Here is a 14320-nt window from a genome sequence, read left to right as displayed (position 1 = left end):
AATTCAATAAGGACAAATGCAAAGTGCTCCACTTAGGAAGGAACAATCAGTTGCACACACACACAATGGGAAATGACTGCCTAGGAGGGAGTACTGCAGAAAGGGATCGGGGGGGTCATAGTGGACCACAAGCTAAATATGAGTCAACAGTGTAACACTGTTGCAAAAAAAGTGAACATCTTTCTGGGATGTATTAGCAGGAGTGTTGTAAGCAAGACACGAGAAGTAATTCTTCCGCTCTACTCCACGCTGATTAGGCCTCAACTGGAGTATTGTGTCCAGTTCTGGGCGCCACATTTCAGGAAAGATGGGGACGAATTGGAGAGAGTCCAGAGAAGAGCAACCAAAATGATTAAAAGTCTAGAAAACATGACCTATGAGGGAAGATTGAAAACAATTTGTTTTGTTTAGTCTGGAGAAGAGAAGACTGAGAGGGGACATAACAGTTTTCAATGTTACACGGAGGAGGGAGAAAAAATATTCTCCTTAACCTCTGAGGATAGGACAAGAAGCAATGGGCTTAAATTGCAGCAAGGGCGGTTTAGGTTGGACATTAGGAAAAAAACTTCCTGTCAGGGTGGTTAAGCACTGGAATAAATTGCCCAGGGAGGTTGTGGAATCTCCATCATTGGAGATTTTTAAGAGCAGGTTGGACAAACACCTGTCAGGGATGGTCTCGATAATACTTAGTCCTGCCCTGAGTGCAGGGGAATGGACTAAAAGACCTCTCGAGGTCCCTTCCAGTTCTATGATACTGTCCTCGGGCTCTGTCACTGACTTCTTGGTTCCATCACTAACTTTGCTGTGTGAACTTAATTCAGTCACTTAAACCTTCTGGCCTGCTATTTATCCATCTGGAAAATGGGATAATACTGAGGCAATTATCAGGAGTTTGTATTAATGAGGCTTAATTAATGCATTTATGTGGTCCCTCTCACTGGAGCATCTGTGTATTATTTCGTTTCTTATTTGAGTTGGGGTGATAGCGTCTGAACTTCCACATCTGGGCTGTATCAGGCTGGGAGGTCAAATGGACTCCCAATTTTCTACCAGTAGGTATGCTGGTGGGTGCCCAGAGATCAAGAGTACAGTGGATGAAAAAAAAAATTAGCGTTTGTTGATCCGCTGTAGTTGCAGTTGATTCCTGGCATTTGCCTCTGTGTATTGCATGTGTGCACATGCAGGGGGAAGGAACCAAAGGAGGGCTAATGTGATCAGGACAGATTCGCATTTTAAAAAATTCTTAACTGAGCAAAGCCGTAAAATTGTCCAAGTGAATTCTTGAGCGAAGCAGCTGCAGGTCATAAAACCAAAGCGCTATCATTCAGAGATACCAAAAAATCCCTTTCTGTATCAGCCTGGCCTCTGACCTATTCCTTCCATATAAGGTTGAGAGCTTTAATGTTTGCTTAATTTTCTTCCAGAGCAATTTATGATGGTCTTAGTAAGAGCTATGGATCCCCACCACAGGGCTAACTATGAATCATGTTCCTTTGTCAGCTGGAATAACTTGTTCTCTCGCCTTCTTGTCCTGTCTCACTTAGAATCAATTTGTATATACATCACGTTTTAGATTCCTTTCAACTGTGAATACATTGTGCTTATAAAGCACTTTTCATCTGTAGATCTCAAAGGGCGATACAGAAGTGGGTAAATATTATCCCCAATTTTACAAACGAGACAGTGAGGTACAAAAAGGTTGCATAGGTTGCTCAGCATGGGGCAGAGAGTGGGGGCTAGAACCCCGATCTCCCGCCTCACAGACCTGCGCTTTACTCCTGGGGGAATTCTGTGCCAAAAAAAAAAAAAAAAAAAAATTCGGTGCCAAAATTTTTTAAAATTCTGTGCACACTATTTTAAAATTCTGTAAATTGTGTTTGTCAAAAGAACACTACAGAGTCACACCAGTTTCAATTATTTTCCTAATTTTATTTCAAAATACCTGGGAGCAATTGTTACAGACACATACAAAAATTCCTCCAGGAGGAGAGAGTTAAAGAAACCCCTATGACAACCCAGTTCCTGTTTCTCTTTCCCCACCCCTCCTGAGCTCACCCAGGGGGCCAGATACTCACACCCCCTTCCCACCCAGAGCCTAGTTGTGGGGCCCCCTCTTGACCAGATATGCCCCCCCCCCCAGCCCAGCCATGGGCCCCCACCGGCCCTGACATCTGGCCATGATCCCCCCCATCCCTCAGAGCCAGGGATCCAGAGGGCGAAACAGCGTGATGCTGGGTCCCAGGCTTGTGTGGAGTCTCCTGCATGCCCCCGCCTCCTTCCCTCAAGGCGTGCTGGGAACTGCAGCTGCTAGGAACTCAGTACTCTTCTCTCCACCCCCCCCCCCGCCCCGCCCCACCAGTGTCTTCTATGTCCCTTCAGTGTCGAGGGACCTGTCTGGTTTTAAGATTAAGTTAGATAAGTTTATGGAGGGAATGGTTTAATGGTAAAACATATTAGTCAAGGAATACCAAGCAATGGTACGTAAATAGTATAATGGCTAACAGGGGTCAGGCTGGAGACTCTTGCCTACATGCTCGGGGTCTTACTGATCGCCATATTTGGGGTCGGGAAGGAATTTTCCTCCAGGGTAGATTGGCTGAGGCCCTGGAGGTTTTTCGCCTTCCTCCGCAGCATGGGGCAGGGATCGCTAGCAGGAGGGTTCTCTGCCAATTGAAGTCACTAAAACACAGGATTTGGGGACTTTAACAGCAGTCAAGGGAAGGGGTAGGGACGGTTTTGTGGCCTGCAGCATGCAGGGGGTCAGACCAGATGATCATAATGGTCCCTTCTGACCTTAAAGTCTATGAGTCTATGAGTCTATGTGAGAACTGGGCTCTGCCGGATCCAGCAGCCCCTAGTGGCGACCAGCAGCACGGCAGCCCATTTCTGTGGGGGAAAGGAAATTCTGCATGCAAAACATCAAGTTCTGCAAAATTCTGCATTGCGCAGTGGCGCAGAATTCCCCCAGTAATAGTGCTTTAACCAAAAGGCCTTTTCATCCAGACAAAAGCACTCCTGTACCTTCCAGTTTTGCATTGGTAGAACAGTTAGTTAAAATGCAAGAGAGTTTTACCTTGCTTAAATGGACTAAAGAGAATGTGTTGGTTATTTAATGGAGAGATTTTTCCAAAGTGGAGTTGGGTGTGCATCCTCTGGGAATGGGGTGCCTAGCTCTGTTTTGTGCCTGTGAAAATCTCCTTTTTTTTTCTATTAGTTAAAAAAACAAAAAACAACAACAGAAACTACCTAATTTGGTGACGTATTATTGTACAATCCATCCAGACTTTGCTTCCATATTTCGGGGTTAGTGAAGCTCTGTAAAGTTGTCAGAGATGCTGGTACAGTCATTTACTGAAATGAAAATTACACAGCAGCCCTCAGTGCCGTGCAAGAAAAAATGGCAAATGCTTTCAAAAAGCACGGTTAGCCTCACAAAGACCTGAGTGTCTTCTGCAGGCCCAGAGTTCCCTCCTATTTGAAAATGTTTTACTGCCTGGTATCTGCCAGCTTTATCATTTTGCTTACCATCTGTGACTTTTTTGGGGTTTGGCTGCTCTTGTAATGTGCCAGTCTGACCATAAGAAGGGGACTAAGGGACTTATACTGGATGCCTTTTGCATGGGAAATTCCATTTGAGCCGGAGCCCGACCGCTTGAAGAGCTGACAGCATTGGACCCTGTATCATATAGATGGAGTGGCTGAGATATCTTCTCTGGCTGTTCTTGCCTTTATTGCATTAGCTATTGTCTAAGAACATTGCCTCAATACAGCCGCTGATGGATGTGCACTGTGACCAATAATGGTATTTTCAGGATATAGTCACTTGTATTTGGTTTCTATTTGACCTTGTGCATCTCCGCCTCTTGAGAAATATGAAGGAGCACTGAGCAGAATGCTCCATGTTTGTGGTTAAGGACAGGTCAAATCTTGGTGTACCAGCAACTGCTCTTCCCCCAAAGGTTCCCCATGTAAGGTCCCGTTCGGTATTTCTCTTTTTTGGCTGTTTAATAAAATCCCTAGGTCAGTGTGCAAACGACTGAACTTCTCAGGCACCACTTCCCCTATTTCAGAAACTCAGACACAGGCAACCTATAGCACTGCCATAAAGAAATGTGTTCTAAGGAGACCAGCTCAGGGTTCTGTTCTCTAGTCACGTCCACTTTTTTAACAGCTTCTTTAAAAAAAAACAATAAAAAAAAACCCTGTGTGACTTTAGAGCTGGTGCCAGACTGACTCTTCTGGAAACAGAACTCCTCTGTCCATCCCCAGAACAAGTACAGCTCAGGATGGGCTTGGGGCTAAGGTACTGGGACTTGGGAGATTGGGTTCAGTTTCCTGCTCAACCACTGACTTCCTGACTGACTTTAGGCACGTCACTTAGGCCCAGATTTTTAAAGGTCTTTAGGCGTTGCGCCACTCGCCATTGCAACATGTAAGTCTGATTTTCAAAAGTGGCTTAGCACTCAGGAGCCTAAATCTCATTTAAAGCCACTGAGACTTAGACTCCTAAAGTGCCTAATTCCCTTTTAAAAATGACACTTTAAAAAATCTGGGTCTGAGTTTCTCTGGGCCTCAGTTTCCCATCTGTAAAATGGGGATAATGATGCTTCCCTACCTCACAGGGAAGTTTGTGAAGATAAACTCATTATTGCTTGTCGGGTGGCTCAGCTATCAAGGCTATGCAAGTACCTTGCTTGCCTTGAGATAGCGGCAGTGCAAAATCATAGACTCAGAGAATATCAGGCTCGGAAGAGACCTCAGGAGGTCATCTAGTCCAATCCCCTGCTCAGTACAGGCCCAACCCCAACTAAATCATCCCAGACAGGGCTTTGTCAAGCCGGGCCTTAGAGGTTTTTAAGGATGGCGATTCCACCACCTCCCTAGGTAACCCATTCCAGTGCTTCACCTCCCTCCTAGTGAAATAGTGTTTCCTAATATCCAGCCTAGACCTCCCCCACTGCAACTTGAGACCATTGCTCCTTGTTCTGTCATCTGCCACCACTGAGAACAGCCGAGCTCCATCCTCTTTGGAACCCCCTTTCAGGTAGTTGAAGGCTGCTATCAAATCCCTCCTCACTCTTCTCTTCTGCAGACTAAATAAACCCAATTCCCTCAGCCTCTCCTCGTAAGCCATGTGCCCCAGCCCCCGATCATTTTTGTTGCCCTCTGCTGGACTGTCTCCAATTTGTCCACATCCTTTCTGTAGTGGGGGCCCCAAAACTGGACGCAATACTCCAGATGTGGCCTCACCAGTGCCGAGTAGAGGGGAATAATCACTTCCCTCGATCTGCTGGCAATGCTCCTACTAATGCAGCCCAATATGCTGTTGGCCTTCTTGGCAACAAGGGCACATTGCTGACTCATATCCAGCTTCTCGTCCACTGTAATCCCCAGGTCCTTTTCTGCAGAACTGCCGCTTAGCCAGTCAGTCCCCAGCCTGTAACAGTGCATGGGATTCTTCTGTCCTAAGTGCAGGACTCTGCACTTGTCCTTGTTGAACCTCATTAGATTTTTTTGGGCCCAATCCTCCAGTTTGTCTAGGTCACTCTGGACCCTATCCCTACTCTCCAGCATATCTACCTTTCCCCGCAGTTTAGTGTCATCTGCAAACTTGCTGAGGGTGCAATTCATCCCATCATCCAGATCATTAATGAAGATGTTGAACAAAACCAGCCCCAGGACCAACCCCTGGGGCACTCTGCTTGATACCGGCTGCCAACTAGACATTGAGCTGTCGATCACTACCCATTGAGTCCGAACACTTAGCCAGCTTTCTAGCCACCTTGTAGTCCATTCATCCAATCCATACTTCTTTAACTTGCTGGCAAGAATACTGTGGGAGACCGTATCAAAAGCTAATGTTTTCACCCCTCAGTTCACAGAGAGCGTGCTAAAGTCATGGTATATCATATCCACCACTTTCCCCATATCCACAGAGCCAGTTATCTCATCATAGAAAGCCATCAGGTTGGGCAGGCATGATTTACACTTGGTGAAATTCCCCACCTCTGTGCCCTTTCCCTTGCCTATGCTACCATCTAGCCATCAGATGTTAACAACTTGGTGCTCTGGGTAAAAACCAAACCAGAGATGTAAGCAACTCTGTAGCCCATTAATGTAGACTGAGTTAACTAGTACCATCGCCTGTAGTTCTCTATCAGCTGCCGTCACATCAGGTTGCTTATGCTGATGGCATGACCCGACTGCTAATAAGAGTTATTACAAGATCGTGTCTCTGTTTGTGTGTTGTTCCTTCTCGTATGCAATAGTTAGGCAAACCTGTGTGGAGGGTTTGATCATTATCTGAATGTCGCTGAAGGGAGGGAAAAAAGCCCATCTGTTCTACAAAGAGACAGTCAAAAGAGCGGGCTCTGTGACTAAATAAATTCACATCTGTTAAGCAGAGCCATCAAACGGCAGGCAGGGGACCAAATGCAAATCATATGTTGAAACCACAACTATGAGTGAGATGGCATACCAAAAAGGGTGCCTGGAAGTATTGATCCATGTGAGTGGCCTCTGGTTTTTCTAATTATTCTCTTTCCCCTATATCAGTTCGCTGTGCAAATGAAGCACCACCACAGTGACACGTGCGTGTGTTTTTCTTTGTGCATGATTAAGCAACTTCACTGCACCATTTTGAGCTACGAGCTCATAGGAGCAATCGGAAGCCGAGTAGAGCAATGAACTGCAGTAGCAGAATGTAGAGGACTGGTAGGCCCAGGTGGCTAACAGTTCAGACTAAAGCTAGTCCCTGGAAACATGACCGCAGTAAGGATTAGCACCGAGGTTGCTAGCCTTAAAACATTGGCCGGCCTTTGGCAGTGGTTCCCTTTTTGGGAAGTCTTATTTACTGCCATCTAGAGGGAGCCTAGTAGAGACAGACTGGAACTATCCCCTTTATTATTTGTATTGCCTGTAAAAACAAAGGGACAACCCAGACCTCTGCTCTGGTTGGACTGCCAGCCCCCGACTGTTCTGAGACTTGTCTCGGCATTGCAATTCAATTATTTTTTCAGCATCAAAACAAAACAAAACAAAACAAAAAAGTGGGTATAAAGAATAATGAAGAAGGCAAGACTTCTTTATAGCATATCTGGAAAAGTCTTCTGCCTGAGGAGTACATTTCTTTATACATCTGCTAACTGCACACGGTGAAATTTTTTGAACATTTTGTTGTTATTGAAAAATGGACTTTTTTTCAAAATCAGAATTTTTCTTTTTTTGGAAATTTTACATTTTTGATAAAAATGAAAAAAAAAAGCTACTTTTGAATTGTGTACGTGTTTCCCCCTCTTTGCTCCGCTCTTTTCAGTGGCAAAAGGGAAAAAGGACAAGAGGGGGGGAAATGGATGGAAGAGGGGAAACAAAAAAGGACAGTTCCAAAATCTGACAATTTTTGATAAAAATTCAAGTGAACAGGAAATCATCCCTTTCTGTAACTAGCAGAACAGCAATGGCTTTGAAAATGTTTATTTAATTTTTTGGGGCTAGCTCTCTGACTAACTCAACAGTGTCCCTTTGCAAAGCATAAATAGGAGGCGGTGGCTCAAGTGATCTATACATTGGCCTTGAAACACCTCGACGCTCTGAAGTCACAGGTTTTGATTCTTGGCTGGGCCACCATAGCCCTTTCTATTTCGGAGGTGGATTGGTCTGCATGAGTTTTCTTGAGGCAACCTCAAGAATTGAGACCTGTTCAATTTGAGTACATGAAGATTGTCCAGTACTTTCTACACCCAGTATTCTTGCCCCCGTCCCTGCTAGTTATCCTACTGTGCCAGGGGTGACGTTTTCAAAAGTGACCGCTGGCTACTGGATGTCCGACTTAAGGCCGGCTTTGTGCAGATTCTGCCCACAGCTCCAGTCACAACAACAGGTGCCCAGGACTTGTGCACCTCAGGCCTGAAGAGGTCTCAAGCTGAACACTTGAAATCAGGGGCCAATTCTGAAAAATTGGCAGTAATTGTCTGCCCCACAGGTGACCCCATTTTGCTGGCGATGGGGTTCCTGCACGTATGTACAGTAGTTTATGAAGCAGTTCAGATCTTTGGGGTTGAAAGGACTGTCAGATATTAGTAACTGTATTATTTTTGAAGAATAAATACTACACCTCTACCCCGATATAACGCTGTCCTCGGGAGCCAAAAAATCTGACCACGTTATAGGTGAAACTGCGTTTGATCAAACTTGCTTTGATCCACCGGAGTGCGCAGCCCCCCCCCTCACCCCCCCGGAGCACTGCTTTACCGCGTTCTATCCAAATTCGTGTTCTATCGGGTCGCGTTATATCGAGGTAGAGGTGTCTATCTGCAGAGAGCATTGAGACATCTATATACTTTGCAGGCACTAATATGTGGGGGTTGGCTTTGACCCATCAGGCAGCTACCTTTGTGCTGGGCAATTAACTCCTTTGTTTAGTTTGACGCATACTGGTCATGTGCTCTCGTGCCATAGATGTAACTTAAAAACAGAGCACAGCTAAGAACCAGACCTAACTAAAATGCAACAGTACAATTCACTATAGCCCCCCGTTAGCAAACCAGACAGTTCACCAAGCTCAAATCCCCCTTCCTATTCCCCATGCATACAACTTCCTCCTCCCATTCCCATTGCGAAAAGCTGTGGTGAAAATGACGGACTTTGCAGCATATCCCGCCACAAGGGACCAACTTGTTTGGACCAGTCTAGCAGCAGTTTTGTTGCCATTCTGTGAGCCTGTCTAGCTCATAACTGTAGTTTTTAGAAGAGCACATAGATGGCGCACACCTGCATTACTTCATTATTCAAGCCCTGAGCTACATAATTAATGGAGAGATCCCATCTCCTAGAACTGGAGGGGACCTTGAAAGGTCATCGAGTCCAGCCCCCTGCCTTCACTAGCAGGACCAAGTACTGATTTTGCCCCAGATCCCCCAGTGGCCCCCTCAAGGATTGAACTCACAACCCTGGGTTTAGCAGGCCAATGCTCAAACCACTGTGTCAAGCTACTAAAGGGGACGAGAACATATGTAACTCGGTCCAGCTATCTGACGTTTCATAATACAGCATGCCTCTACGGCACTGTCCAGCAGAGGATCTGAAAGTGCTGCACCACCAGTCTTGAACCGAGTCGCTTAAAAACCCACATAAGTGTTGTTATCCCCAAGATACAGATGGACAGACTCAGGCGAACGGGGAATCCCCTTGCTGCAGGTAACACCGAAAGCTAGCCGCGGAGCCAGGAAAGAATCCAAAGTTCAACTCCCAAGCCTGTACTTTAGTCACCAGATTGTAGTCACAGTAATAGTGGAACCTGTGGTCTGTATTACTACAAAATAATAAAGGACCCAGGGGGTTTACACCTGATCTGTGGCATCCTGGTCCTTTTTCTGAAACACATTAATTCATCTTTGCTCATTTCCCTACACTTCTGCAATAGTAGATCTTTATTTAAAGAGCCGTCTTCCAAATATAACAAAGCGGCCTGGAGGTCTTTGCTATGCGGCTGTATTTTGCATACGTGGCATCTAAAAAAACCCCACATTTGTCCCAGTGGCTGCAACCTCAGCTTTGCTGACACTGGCAATGGGCTTCATTGGACTTTTGATCACATCGAGGTCTTTCCTTTTACTTTGTGTTGCAGGACTGGGGTTTCAGAACATGAAAATTGTGTCCCCCTCGGTAACAAATCTGTTGTCAGACAGCTTTGAGATTCGGGGTCTCTCAGCGCCGGCGATGGTTCCTATAAAGGTGTCTCTGAACTTCCCTTCCTCTAGGTTTTCATCATATTCTTTAGCATCTGCCTGCCATCAGCTCCCCCTTTCTCCCAGCAGGTGAGGCAGATTATGGCCAGATCCCTTTGGTTCGTGGGATCCAGGCTTTGCCATGGAAAGGGGCTGTTTCTCCTGCCTCTGTTTGCTAGGTGCCATAGGCTGGCCTCTCAGCTGATGTCTGCGAGCTGCCAAAAATGTGTTACCGTGCACTACTCTTTGGCGGAGAGAAGAAAGGAGCCTCCTCCGCTGAGGAGGATGGTTTCCTCTTGTCTCTTTGGCCATTGCCCGGAGCGAATGCCCTTCCTGTACGACGCTCTGTGTGCTCTCCATCCCCTCCCCACTGCCGGCTGCTTCTGTCTCCCTCGTCCTCCCTGGGTCAGACCCTCAGCTGATGTAAACCAGCCTGGAACCATTTACGTCATTTGCACCAGCAGAGGGTCTGCCTCCTGTGTCTCCATGATAAGGGAGCAATATAGAGAGGAGCGGGGGCGTCGTGCTGTGCTGCGGAGGAGAAAGCACGGAAGGGGTTTGCAGGGTAGAGGATTCGCTCCCTGTTAATGGCTGAGAGCTGGGGAGAAAATATTGAGGGGCTCAGGTGGGAAGAAGTGACCCGTGGACTAGGGAAGAGCTGGACTTTGGCCCTACACAAAGTTGCTGCCCATGCAACCCTCAAGTAGTTGCGTTGGATTTGGGGTCTGGTTGCTTCTTCACCCAGCATGCAGCTAAGCAATAAGTTTGCCCCATCCTTTCTTGTGTGCAGTCATCTCCAGCCCCTGGGATCACCACATTTCTGTTCCATCACCCAGAGCTTTCAACCTGGCCTGGCCCTTTCTCAAGCTGCCCAGACTTTACCCTCCAGACTTGAAATGAAATTAATGGAGATATCCCATCTCCTAGAACTGGAAGGGACCTTGAAAGGTCATCAAGTCCAGCCCCCTGCCTTCACTAGCAGGGCCAAGTACTGATTTTACCCTAGATCCCTAAGCGGCCCCCTCAAGGATTGAACTCACAACCCTAGGTTTAGTAGACTAATGCTCAAACCACTGAGCTATCCCTCCTCCAGACTTACATCATTCCTTGTCATTTTATAAATAAATCTATTAGGCTTCCATCTCCAACTCCTCTCTGTGATCTCAGGCATTCTTTCCACAAGTTTGGAGGTAAACTTGCTAGTACGAGAGGTCTAACCAACTGGACGAAACTCGTCCTGGCTCTTCCCTTCAGGTCCAGCAGTGAGCTTTGCTGCCTCTGTGTCAGCATTTTGGGCAAGACATCTGGTCAGTCCACTTTGCAGCAATTGCCATGGGATCTCTAATGACCACAAGCGGTCGAGGCCTCAGATTAACGTCTTATTCCATATGATTGTGTTTGGGCATGTTGAGGATTGTCTTGTACAGCAGAAGTCAGGCATCCGCTTGCTCCCTGGCGGAGCTGTGACACGTTCATTAGAGACAGATTAGATTAGCTAGATCTATCTATCTCCAGGGAGTCTGCGCTTCTTTTTGTTCCAATGCAGATGGGTCAGTCAAGTTCAATTTATTGGGTTTTCAAAGCATAGTTTGTTCTGACACCGAGATGTGACATGCCTGCAAAAGGAAGGCTTCAGTCTTCGGCTTTGTTGTATGTTTTCAGCAGCAGTTGAATCCAAATGGCTCCTGTGTAGCCCTCAAAACTATTAATATAGTTAATTTGAAGAAGGGTGAAGAATATATTTTTTTTCACTGTGTACAAGGCTGTAGATAGAAACTAAAGGAAGGACAGTTTGGACTGAGTATCAGAATAGGGATGACAGTGGGGATTAGATCTAATGTAGTATGAAGTCAGTATCTTACATGCCACGTATCCGGCGAACACAAACTATATGATGCAGGAGGATGGGTTAGATGGTCCCCTCCCGGACCCCAACCCCTTGCCCCCTCTTTCCCACCTGTAACTTCTATGACTTTCTCCCTCTATTAGGCCTGACCTGCACTTAAGTTGTGCTGTCAGTTGGGAGTGTGGAAAAAAAATAACACCCCAATTGATAAGTTGGGCTGGCAAAAGCCCTAGTGTAGATGCAGCTATACGGGCAAAAAATCTCCCCAGTATAACTTCTTTCATTTGGGGAACTGGTATAGGCTATACTGGCCCAAAAAACACTTGCTGGTTTAAACGGCATCTCCATTACGAGGATTTGCCAGCATAGCCACAGCAATATAATTATACTGGTAAACCCTTTGGAGTGTAGACAAGGCCTTAATCTGTGGAAGTCTGTAGTCTCCTAAGTGCTGTGGTTGAAGTCCTGTTGTTGAGGCACTTAAAGCCACAGTGACATGGTACTGGAGAATATACTGTAAGGTAGGGGTGGTCAAACTACGTCCCGTGGGCTGCGTCTGGCCCGTCAACCGTTTTAATCTGGCCCTCGAGCTTCTGCTGGGGAGCGGAGTCTGGGGCTTGCCCTGCTTCACGCAGTTCCCAGAAGCAGCATCATGTCTCCCCTCCGGCTCCTATGCGTAGGGGCAGCCAGGGGCTCCACACCTTCCCCTGCCCCAAGTGCTGCTTCCGCAGCTCCCATTGGCCGGGAACCGCAGCCAATGGGAACTGCAGGGGCAGCACCTGTGGACGGGGCAGCGCGCAGAGCCGCCTAGTGGCGCCTCCACATAGGAGTCGGAAATGGGACATGCCGCTGCTTCTAGGAGCTGCTTGAGGTAAATACCTGCATCCCTGATCCCCTCCCGGGCAGCAGCCCTGATCCCCCTTCCACACTCCGAACCTCTCGGCCCCAGCCCTGATCCCCCTCCTTTCCTCCGAACCCCTTGGTCCAGCCTAGAGCACCCTTCTGCACCCCAAACTCCTCATCCCCAACCCCAGCCGGAGCCCTCATTCCCCCCACACCCCAACCCCCTTCCCCAGCCCTGATCCCCCTCCCGCACCCTGAACTCCTAATTTCTGGCCCCACCCCAGATCTTGCACCCCCCCCAGCTGGAGCCCTCACCCCCTCCCGCACCCCAACCCCAATTTTGTGAGCATTCATGGCCCGCCACACAATTTTTCATACCCAGGTGTGGCCCTCGGGCCAAAAAGTTTGCCCACCCCTGTTGTAAGAAATAATCCAGCATTGGAAGTGGATGGGACCACGTGAGTTAAGTAGGTGTGTTTCTCCTCCAATTCCAAGATTCATGAATGATGTCCCACACCAGGAGGTTATGCTGGAAATGGGTGAATGCTTCTAGTAGTGCTGCTTGGCCGAAGAGGGACATCGATGCTTTCAGGAGGATGGTCAGAAGGTGTAACTGAGCACTTGCAGAGTGTGCCGGGTCTGGAGAAGAGGCAGGGAGAACTTATTCCCATTGAGACGTGCTGCTAAGGACTGAAGAAAGGAAACAGCAAATGCTCCGAAGCAGCACTCGACTCCTACAGACAAAGAACAATTCCCAGATTCAGGGAGCGATCAGAAGCAAGGGGGCTAGGAGTAAATCTGCGTTAAAGTTCATGTACTCTCAGAAAAGTGACTACAAAAACAGCACCTTCTTATGCAGCTCATCTGCACCTAGTGGGTCTGTCTACACCGCGGCTGGCAGACGGATTCACGCTAGTGAGGCTAGACCTAATGCACAAAAAAAGCAGTGTGGACGTTGCGGCTCTGGTGCAGGCTCAGGCTAGCCACCTGAGCTCAGGCCCGGCAGTCGGGTGAACTTGAGACACCCAGGTGCTGCCTGAGCCGCGGTGTCCACACTGCTTCTCTCAGCAGGCTTACTCCCAGCTGCAGGGGAGAGATACGCAGTGTGTCTTGGGGCACGTCTACACTACCCGCTGGATCAGTGGGTAGTGATCCATCTATCAGGGATCGATTTATCGCGTCTAGTGTAGATGCAATAAAATCGATCCCCGATCGCTCTGCCATCGACTCCGGAACTCCCACCGCGGCGAGAGGTGGAAGCGGAGTTGACGGGGGAGCGGCAGCGGTCGACTTGCCATTGTCTTCACAGCCAGGTAAATAGACCTAAGATACGCCAACTTCAGCTATGCTATTTGCGTAGCTGAAGTTGCGTATCTTAGGTTGACCCCCCCCACCCCCCCCGGTCAGTCTTGATTTCTGCATTCAACAGAATTAGTGGATGAGGGGGACCAAGTAGAGGGTTGGATTTAGATCTAGCGTCTCTTAGGCTGGGAAGGGTACGTGGGTGGCCCCTGGTGCACCTGCAATGTGGCTGTGGGCACTTAGGAGAACAGGGGAGGGGGGACACTTGTACTGCTTGGAGTGTTAGTTGACCCGGAAGGGCCATGTCTTGGCAGGACGCCATCCCTGGATGCTAGCAGAGCAGAGCCACGGTGGGGTTTTCCGGCTGCACCTGGAGTCTACCAATAAGGCAGTCCCTGCCTGCAGGAGCTTACAATGTAAGTTACACACAGATAGTCCAAAGAATGCATTGCACGTGTACGGGAAATTACAGCTCGGTATCAAACCACATGATAAGTGAGCTGACGGGAGGTTCCGCTTCCCTGGTGTTGGTGGATTTTAAGGACGGAGTGGTGATTAGAGGCGTAGGCATAGAAGGAAATGAGAGCCTAGATTAAGGATGGTG

General features: G+C 47.8%; 1 protein-coding gene across 19 annotated transcripts in view; it reads left to right on the top strand.

The window, feature by feature from the left end:
* The window catches only part of LPP (LIM domain containing preferred translocation partner in lipoma), a 438751-nt gene that overhangs the window by 153298 nt on the left and 271133 nt on the right, over positions 1 to 14320 (top strand). The window contains exon 5 of one of the 19 annotated variants that reach the window (XM_065557544.1): positions 14031 to 14132. The exons of the other annotated variants lie outside the window; for them this stretch is intronic. The gene's annotated coding sequence lies outside the window, so the exon portion shown is untranslated. The remainder of the gene's footprint in view (positions 1 to 14030; positions 14133 to 14320) is intronic. 19 annotated transcript variants of the gene reach the window in all.

The sequence above is a fragment of the Chrysemys picta genome, chromosome 9 (assembly GCF_011386835.1).
Source record: "Chrysemys picta bellii isolate R12L10 chromosome 9, ASM1138683v2, whole genome shotgun sequence".
In the NCBI taxonomy this organism is placed as follows: Eukaryota; Metazoa; Chordata; order Testudines; family Emydidae; genus Chrysemys; species Chrysemys picta.
This window is presented reverse-complemented; position numbering and strand designations above follow the sequence as displayed.